This window comes from Rhamphochromis longiceps, linkage group LG5 (genome assembly GCF_057381845.1).
Source record: "Rhamphochromis longiceps isolate RC_006_pf linkage group LG5, R_longiceps_female_GT1.1, whole genome shotgun sequence".
Lineage (NCBI taxonomy): Eukaryota > Metazoa > Chordata > Actinopteri > Cichliformes > Cichlidae > Rhamphochromis > Rhamphochromis longiceps.
The window spans coordinates 30930641-30940458 of NC_140561.1; positions in this window are offsets into that span (position 1 = coordinate 30930641).

A 9818-nucleotide genomic window follows, 5' to 3' on the forward strand; every position below is an offset into this window, starting at 1 on the left:
CCTCCCTAATCTAGGAAGAGAAAGAAAGAGGAAAAAGCACACAAAGTGGTAGAATAGGAACCTCCCAGTAGGAAGGTCATCACCTCCTACCACTCCCCCAGTAACAGCAGAGACACTTGTTTTATTCACAAAAGAATGAGCAATATAGTCGCACACAAACACACCCATGGAAATCAACTGTGATGACTTCAGACCACAGATTCACAAACAGCCATGAGATAAACATCAAAACAGAACTTTACTTTAGTTAAAGATATCAAAAAGCTGGACAGTATGCAGTGAAGTTTTCCATTTTTCCATTTTCTGTCTGCACAGACATACCCAGACATCCCTCTCCCTGGTCACCCCCTCTCCCCAGGAAGAGCTGGAGGAAGTGAATTGCCACTGTGTGCCCTAGATCCTCTGGGGGTATGTTTTTACGGAGGATTTGCCTTTCCCAAGGCAAAATGGCTCTTAGTGACGAGCCAGACCATGTGGAAAAGATATATATAAATCTTAGAAAGTTTGTATCTGTCTTGTGTGAAACTTGTATGAAAAGCATACAAGAGTGAAAACAGATATAAGATCCCTTGAAAAATTATATAATGAAACTTGTATGTTTTGGATACTTACTAAAACAATATATGAAAGTAATGAGAAAGTGGCCACTTTCATATAAGCCTTACATGATTCACTATATGAAGTAGGCCACATCTTATGCAAGTCTTTTGTAAGTTTTTACTATTTCTTTTCCATATGGGAGACCAAGTGTGATTCATAAGACCCTAATGGCAGAGATAACTTTGCACTGACAGGGGTCCCACCTAGGAGCCAGGTCTGTGGACCCTCCACCCACAGGAGGGGTTGTAGGTTGCAGTGAGGCCTTGGTGGTCTGATCTCCGGTTACTGAAACTGAAATAGTAAAATCCTAATATACTCTTATCCAAGGTTATTATTATCATTAACTAAAACGAAACTACAAACTAAAAGTAGGTGTTAAAAATAACTTGTTTATAAACATACAAAGTACTCTATAAAGTAACTGAAATGATACTATCAGCTTAGACAAATAACTAAGGAAATAATAAAAATAAGCAGGAAATGTATTCAGTTTCAGTCAGTGAGGTCAGATTTGTCAACACGGCAATGCTTATAAAACTTTGGCTCATTTGTTCACTTGGATATGTAACAGGAAGTGTAGTAACGTCTGCTCAAAACTTCTTTAATCTTGTCCCTAAAAATACCACAAACACACCTGTTAAAAACACAAAAACTAAAACTTTCAATGAACCTTAAAAAAAAAAAATCAATAGAACCTAAAAAACATATAAAAAAAAACAACCACAAATTAAAAAAAATCTAATTCACGCTGTAAAATAACTAAAACTAAACTGAAATTAAGATTCATATCATTAACAATGAAATAAAAACAATATTAGTGGCAATATGTATAAAACTATATTTAAAAAAACAGATTTCAGACAAGCACAGCAAAAGGAAATTCACTGACTTGTGTTACTCCAGGTAACACAGGCTCATCTTGTGTAGTCGCCCCTAAAAGCCTGTTTTGACCCAGGACAAACCCTGATGTTGCATCTCAGACCATGCAGCACTAACCAGCAGAGTAACTGCATTTTTACTTATTTTCTGTATCTTCAGCCATGCCAGCCTGTGACTCACACTCTGGGTCAACCTGACCTGTGCTCTCTCTCCTCTGCACTCTCTGTGTGGTGAGTGTGTGTTTATTTACTGGAGTGAAGACAGGTGTGTTTAAGCTTCATGAATCAATACCTCTTCCACAGACACTTAATAATGCCTCAGTCTGAGCGTGTTCACCATTGCCATCTTTCTATTTACCAATCAGATGTGACAAGCGAGGAGTGGATCTGACTCTGTAAACTCTCTGCTCATTGGCTGACCACCTGTGACAGACAAATTATTAATAAGAAAGCATATCCTGGAGCAGATCCTCTTCTATGACTCTTAAACTGGAAAGAAAAAAATTAATGAGATGTTTTATTTACTATGACCTGAACCCAAGTGACCAAGCCCAAACGTGTTTCCTGATGTCAAAGAGTGAGGGAGATAAGAGGCGTTTTCCCATAGATTTCTATACAACCGGAAGTCTTTTTGCAGCCAGAGCAACCGCCCCCTGGTGGCCAATCAAAATTTGCATTGCGGTCAGGAAGTCTGACAGAGGAACGGCAAAGAGAGTGCAGTTGTATTTCAAAATAAAAGCCCCTGAGTAGACTAATTGTTCCTGTTGTAATTTGAAGTTGTACAAAGGACAGAACAGAACTAGGGCGCAAAGTCACAGATGTATCTACTGACTACTGTACTCCTGAAGTTATCGGCTAAATATTTTGATAGTTTGAGATCTCAGATGGGATATGACAGTGCTTCATTTACTCTGACACACTGGGATCTCTCAAAAATGACTTTTCTCCATTAAAATATGTGCTCTTGCAGTGTTAAAATGCAGTTATATTGTTTTTAATTCTCTAAAGCAGAATGTTTTGAATGACCTCTAACTAATGCTACTAAATATTTGTAATAGATGGTGATTAATGATATTCATCCTACGAGGTGTGTCTCAGAAGAGCAGCAGTGAGATTGTGAGAATTCGTCTCCTCTCCCAGCCCAGAGCTTCAAGCGGATTTCCCCTCCTGCTCGTTCCAGTGCAGCGGTGTGATTTGGACGGATTTCCTCGTGAGCTGACACAATTCCCCGTCTGCTTCGAATGACAACCGTGAACAAATGCAAAAGCGGTGTTTCTTTCCTGTTTTAATCCAGCCAGGCTCGATAAACAGACACAGCAAGGTGACTGTCACTGGAGACAGGGTCAAGGGTCAGACAGAACAATAGCAGGAAGCGAGTGCTTTACCACAGTTTACTGCCTTGCTCACTGACTTTCCAGCGGCAGACTTTATTCTGACAGATGTTCCAAACGGCTAAAAGAATCTAACCACGAGTCAGAAGCTTTTTAAGTTTCCCTCATGTTTACAAGTTGCACTATTTTGCTGTTTCATCTGGTATCCTGGTAAAAACCATAGACTGTATATAAAAGATGAACGCAGCCGCTTTGGCAGTACCCATTAGTCTACCATTAAAGTTTCAAGCTGAGCATTTTGGTCATCGTCGTACTGTATATGACACGGAGTTCTCGGCTTGCAGCATGTACAGTGCAGCGATTCCCATTAGCAATCAGAAGGATAAAGAAGGGAAGCAAGGCTGAGTCGCCTTAAAGATTTACCCACAGTGTCACGGTCGGATCACTCCTGAAACCTGGATTTGAAAAGCTAAGACGAAAACAAAATGCTGAGACTGTGGGTGATGTCATGGTGGCCATGAGCATTTTTCACGTACAGTCTTTGTTTGCAGCCTGTTGGTCATTCGAAAGAAAGCAGGGTGAAAACTCCATCTTAGTGTAAAAAATGTAAACTTTTAACAATTAAATGTCAGAGATTTTATTAACGGGAAACTCAAAACTCCATGATTAGGGACAGTAAATATTAAATGAAATTTAAATTTAGGCACTAATGAAGTTGAATGAGTTCAATAGTTATATGATTTCTGGTTTTATGAGTTATTCTGTTTTCATTGCATGCATAGATTTATATATTATTTACTCCAAATTTGTTTATGTGTCTTAATGCATCACATTAACACTTTTATTGGGGAGTTCAAGAAATATTCAGCCTCTAATCGACTGATTCATGTTTTTGGGCATGAATGTCCAACCTTTGTGTTTGTAACAATGAAGTCTTTCATCTGTTCTGTCTCATATGTACTGACTTGGGTCCATGTTCATGTTTACTAATTAAAAAATGAATTAAGGTTGAAAATGTCCATGTTAGGAAACAGGGGGAGTCAGTGGAGTGAATCAATTTACAGTCTTTTACAAGATTTGGTTTATTTTTAATATGTTTTTAAATTTAAATAGGTTCTTAATAACATTAAAATGGGATGCTACAAAACAGATTGTTTAAACTAAATTAGCTGAGCACAAGCATTTCATGAGGGGCCAACAATAGGTAAAAAAAAAAAAAAAAGTTGATCTTGTGACACCTTTTGATTGATAGCCCCACTAGCTGCAATAGTAATGCACTTTCACTGTTTCAAAACCTTTGGCACAATTTATGGGGGGGGGCTCGGATGTCCCTGTGTCCCAGTGACCTCAACCTCAGTAAATGCCTCCGATCAGCACTGTGAGCTGGAAATGAGAGACGAGCAAAAAAAAAAACACAGGCACACAAAAAACAATGAAAGACATGAGAAAGATCGGGAACAGTTACTGCTAACAGCACCATTCACTGCGGACTCTTCAGTGATCCGAACATGAATCAGACAGAAAAGGAGAGTGGCCTGAGACGAAAAATGCCTTGAGTCAGCCGGAAAACAGCCAAGCAGATGAGAAAAGCATGACAGATAAGAGGAAACGAGAATGGATTTACTATCAGTGTCACATCCCTCTGGTGTTCCCTGATGCCTCTCTGTTCCAGCTGTTTGTCAAAGAAGCCTTTAACTGCATTCAGCAATATCCAGAACACCTCGCAGCGCTCCATGTACCAGGTTAAAAGTGGTTCACAAGTTCATGCGAGTTTAAAATGTGCAGCTGATGTGAGAAGGTTTGATTCTTTGCTTCTGAGCTCACGATTTGAGACGTTCTACACATGTTATTATCATCTTTGTCTGATCTGAGAAAATTCACCTGTTTTCTTAAACAAGAACGCATCGATGCAGAGAGCATCGTTTCATGATATTTTTATTACAGTATGATGACGTCAGCCTATTATGGCATCATTGTACTCATGGTGAACTTTAGCATTTGAACTTAGTTGCTCAAGTTCAAATGCTTAGCCAACCAAGGTACTCATGTCCCTCAAGGCCTAGTATGTTGTTGTGAAGTTTGAAGACGATCCATAAAAATGGTGGGTAATATAAAGTTTTTACTGATTTTCAGATTTGATGTGAACTTGACTTTGAATTTCACCAAAATTAAATCAGCTTGAGCTGTTATTGGTGTCCACCGTCATGGAAAATTTTCAACATGATATCTTGAAAACTGGATGCTAGCTTGCTAACAGACAGACCAACATTGTTACAGGCTCCCTCCCTTTGGTGGGAGCATAAAACAGCCTTTATTCTGTTAAATGTTGGCCACAAAGTCAAATTGGGGCACTGTGCCATTATGTACAAAAAGGAGTTGACTCAGCTGGTTTTGGATGCAAAACCAAACTAAACTGTGAACTCAGTCAAATCAAACTGTAAACAGATAATGGTAATGTTAGCAGTACATCTGCCGCATAGCAAGAAGTCTTAATTGCCACATTTCATGTTTAATGTTCATGGTTTTAGTTGCTCAGCTATTAATGTTAGCTAACTTTAAAGAAAGCTTTCACAGGACTCTCTGTACTAACAGATGACCTAACTTTTGACGCTACTTTGGTATACAATAGAGTTCAGGGTCCACACTCATAAACTGAAATCATCACGCCTCCATCACCATGCTGACAGGCGTCCAAACATCTCTGCTTTGGTCTCATGTGTACAAAGGACACTGATCCAGAAGTCTTTGTGGTTTATTCAGATGCAGTTTTGTAAACCTAAGCTTGGGAGTGATGGTTCTGTTTTTTAAAGAGTAGAGGCTTTCTCCTGCCAACCCTTCCAAACAAGCCACACTTGTCCAGTCTCTTTCTAACTGTGCTGTCATTAACTTTAATGTTTAGCATGCTAACTGAGGCCTGTAGAGCCTGATATGTAGCTCCTGAGCTTTTTGCTTTCTCTGAGTGTTGCGCAGTCTGACCTTGAGATGAATTTTCTGGGACATCTATTCCTGGTGGCTGTCTTGAATGTCTTTTTTCTTGTGAATAATGTTTCTCACTGAAGAATGAATGATGTCTTCCCTCCTTGGTGTTGGGTTAAGACACACCTGAATGCTCCAGACCAGCAAACTGTTAAAACTACTTCTACTTAATTCTATTAAGCAAAACTAAGGGTTACTTAGTTTTTCACACACTGTTTCTTCATTCGGGTTATTTTGGGTAATTTCTGTTAAATAAATGATGAAACACTGTTGTTATTATCTGATTTTATCTAACTTTAAGACTTGGAAAGGAACAAATGATTTCTTTATGTCCTGATATGTAAAACGTTAAAATTATAACTAAAAGAGGGTGCTCCAAACAGCAGAGGTAATAGCACAGTTCTCCTGTGCTTGCCCAACTAACCCTTTGTTCCCCCAAAATCATTTATTAAGTCATGATGGCTCTTTTTAGTTTTATTTCTTTACATGAAAGCAGAATATTGGGTCTAAATTCTTTCCTATTGGTCTTTTGACCTGCTGGAAGGCACAGGCATGGGTCAGATAACAAGCTTTGCTGATCAGGCACTTCCTGGTACAGTATCGCTGGCCTTGGCCTGTTAAAGTGTCCCTAGAAAGGAAATCAGCCAATCTTCATGATGAGCAGCGTCAACAGACAGGAAATAGAGGAAGTTGAATGAGTTGAAAGTCGGCAGTATTTTTCGTGCCACTAAACCACCAAGTCATCAAAATCTCACTACGTGGTGACAGTGATTTACTGCTGACGGGTACCAGGAGATTAGAAATACTGAGGTCATGAATCAAAGTCAACCAACAACCTGCATTTGAAAATTCTCAGAAGTCGTGCAGACGTTTTTGAGGGGTTTTTTGTTTAGCTTCCGTAAAATTCCAAACCACTCTGTTATATCCAGACATAAAGGTATAAATCCTGTTTGAAAGCCTCCGTCACACAGCCAGGGACACTATCTGATATAGAAATTCTGAATATTTTAGAATTTCTTTTTGGCATAAGAGGATGAACTTCAGATCAATCAAAAAAATAAACGTTTTTAGGCCGATTATGCGACCTCCTCTGCCCCGAAGGCTGCAGTCCCCCCCCTCGCTAAATGATCCGTATCGCCTCAGAGCTGTGGAGGCTCGATCTGAGCATAAGCGGTCTGGAGCCAAGAGGAAAATCATATATAATCCCACGGGGCCCAAATATGTTTGGATTCCCTTGATGATGCAGATGAGTTCTGGTGTGCATTTCCACTGAGCTGTAGAGGAAATGCAGCAGCACCACCCCCACACTGCTTTTTTAATTTAAGCCAGAAAAAAGAAATAATCTGGTGCTTAATTACAACTTTTGTCTTATTTTAGTCGTAAGACTAAGAGCAAAGGGTTCAGACATTTTTCATAGTGCATGTTATTTAACAGAATTCAGGGTCATTATGCTCAGCTAAATACTGAACTTAGAGGATAAAAATAAAGCAGCGATCCTGTTGCAATAGTATCGATCGGATACCAATACCAGCATTGTTATCGATAGTTAGATTGATCCAGCCCAGCACTAGTGCAAACTCAGTTCAGCTTTGGTGTCATCAGTGTCAAGATGCCAGGTTGGTCCCAGGTTGGTGGTAAAGGGGTTACAAGTGAGCTGGGAACATAAGTAACGCTAAAAAATATATCTTTCCATTTCTCACTAGAACCAGAAGAAAAGTCGCTCCATCAGGCGATGGCATACTGATTTCGTAAAGGGATGTGACAATCCGTTAAAGCAGCAGTTTAACGGAACTGTTGTGCAAACTTACTGTAAAAAATCCTGGACACACCCTGGTGTATTCACTTCCTGTACACTATAAATACAAGCAATGTTCTTACTGAGCATAAACTGGTGCATTTAACCCAATATATATTCTGCTTTTCAAATGTAACTTTCTGATACTAAGCTATTTGGATTTTTCACACATATTGAGGAGTACATGGCCAAAAATACAAACATTGATACTAAGCACAAAGACTCACGGGACTGTAAACATTTAGCTTCTAATCTGTAATCATGTTGTGGTTATTACTTCAGTTCTGCTGTGTTTAGATTTTAATTGTTGTGGATGTGTGATGAGGTTTCGAGTGTGCATGTGGTTACAATTTGGCCACCATGACCGACGCTTCAGTAGAGATCAATGAGTCGCTGCACTGATCGCTCAGGGCTGGTACCAGAGTTCTATCTGGACGCAGTGTTTTCAGTGGGAGAAACATCCAAGTGACTTCTTCAGTCTCAGCCGACTGCAGGTTTTCCCAACCAATAAATTTGCATAATTACTGAAAGTAGCACCACTGGTGGGCTGAGAGGTCAGTTTCTTGATCATTAATACCGGTATGCAAATTGTTATGACCCTTGATTAACAACCATTGATCACTGACAATTGATCAACGGCCATGAATACCATTCACAGAGTTGGGGAATGCTTCTTTTAACATTTTAAATACTGACAAAAAAGCAATTTATGGAGACATTATTTTATTGTTTTTTAGCTCTTTTTTTTTTTTTTAAATAAAGGGCATTTAGGGCAGCACGGTGGCACGGTGGTTAGCACTGTTGCCGCACAGCAAGAAGGTCCTGAGTTCAATCCCACCATCAGGCCGGGGTCTTTCTGTGTGGAGTTTGCATGTTCTCCCCGTGTTTGCGTGGGTTCTCTCCGGGTACTCCGGCTTCCTCCCACCGTCCAAAGACATGCAGCTTGTGGGGATAGGTTAATTGGATAATCCAAATTGCCACTAGGTGTGAATGTGAGTGTGAATGGTTGTCAGTCCCTATGTGTTAGCCCTGCGACAGACTGGCGACCTGTCCAGGGTGTACCCTGCCTCTCGCCCTATGACAGCTGGGATAGGCTCCAGCGCCCCCCGCGACCCTGAAAAGGATAAGCGAATGGATGGATGGATAAAGGGCATTTAACTTAAAATGAAAGAGAACTCCTAATCAACTCTAACTTGTCCTTCTCAAATAGATTTTTAATTTAACTAAAGCCAGCTTATCAAATTTTGCAGTCTGAGTTTTAAGGCTTGTCAGACAACCTGCTCATCGGCTACTAGAATATCACAAATACAAAAAAGGATATTTCTACTTTGCAACAACAAATTATTTATCTTCTGTCACCACAATATAAAGGTAAAGAACAAAAGCACAGTGGAGTCCTCATGGTGACTGAGGTGTGAAGGAAAACATGCAATTTTCAGTCTTTATGAGTTTTACTTCTGCTGAGCTAACAGAATGAGTAACTGACTTCTAGTGTAATCAGCACATCACTCGCAGTTCTTTTTATTTCTTTTGCTGCCGGTGAGCCGGACATTTGTCAGTCATTTTCCACAGAAGCGCAGAGTGAACAGACCTCCTTTGGTTTCGGTCAGATTGCTGCATCAGCTGAAAAGTTTGCAGACTGTGGTTAAATCCTGCTGATTTTTTCAAAGAACCAAACCGCCAAAATGGGAATTAATATTTCATGGGAAAGCTTTCAGTTTCATTTTAATTCAGTGGTATTTCCCGTTTACAATGCCCAATAATGTTAAACAACAGTGGTGACGGGTGGGAGAGCATCCTATGTGTCATTTGTATTGTAAGAAAAACAAATTACATAAAACACAAAGCAAAATATATTAAAAATAACACTCGATGATAATACTACATTTCAGAGTTCATGATGATAATAATATCAGGACCCTTGTGTCTTTTTACAAAATAAGCTTCAGGATGGGAAACATCCGTCTGTCCAAAAGCAACAATTATATTAATATCATATTATTAAAAAGCTTCATTATACAGTTCAGTAATACTGCTTCATCAGTTATAATGTGCAAGAAATAAAATGTTCAGAGAGAAGATTGTGCCGAGCAGCTGTGTGTTTGTGCTATTTCAAATGAAACCCCCCCGATCTTATCATCAGTCAGGCTGAACACACAAAGGAATAGGAACACACACACACAAAAGCTATTTTTGGTTTTTAAGCCAGTAAATAAAAGCAAGTAAATCAAATAACTT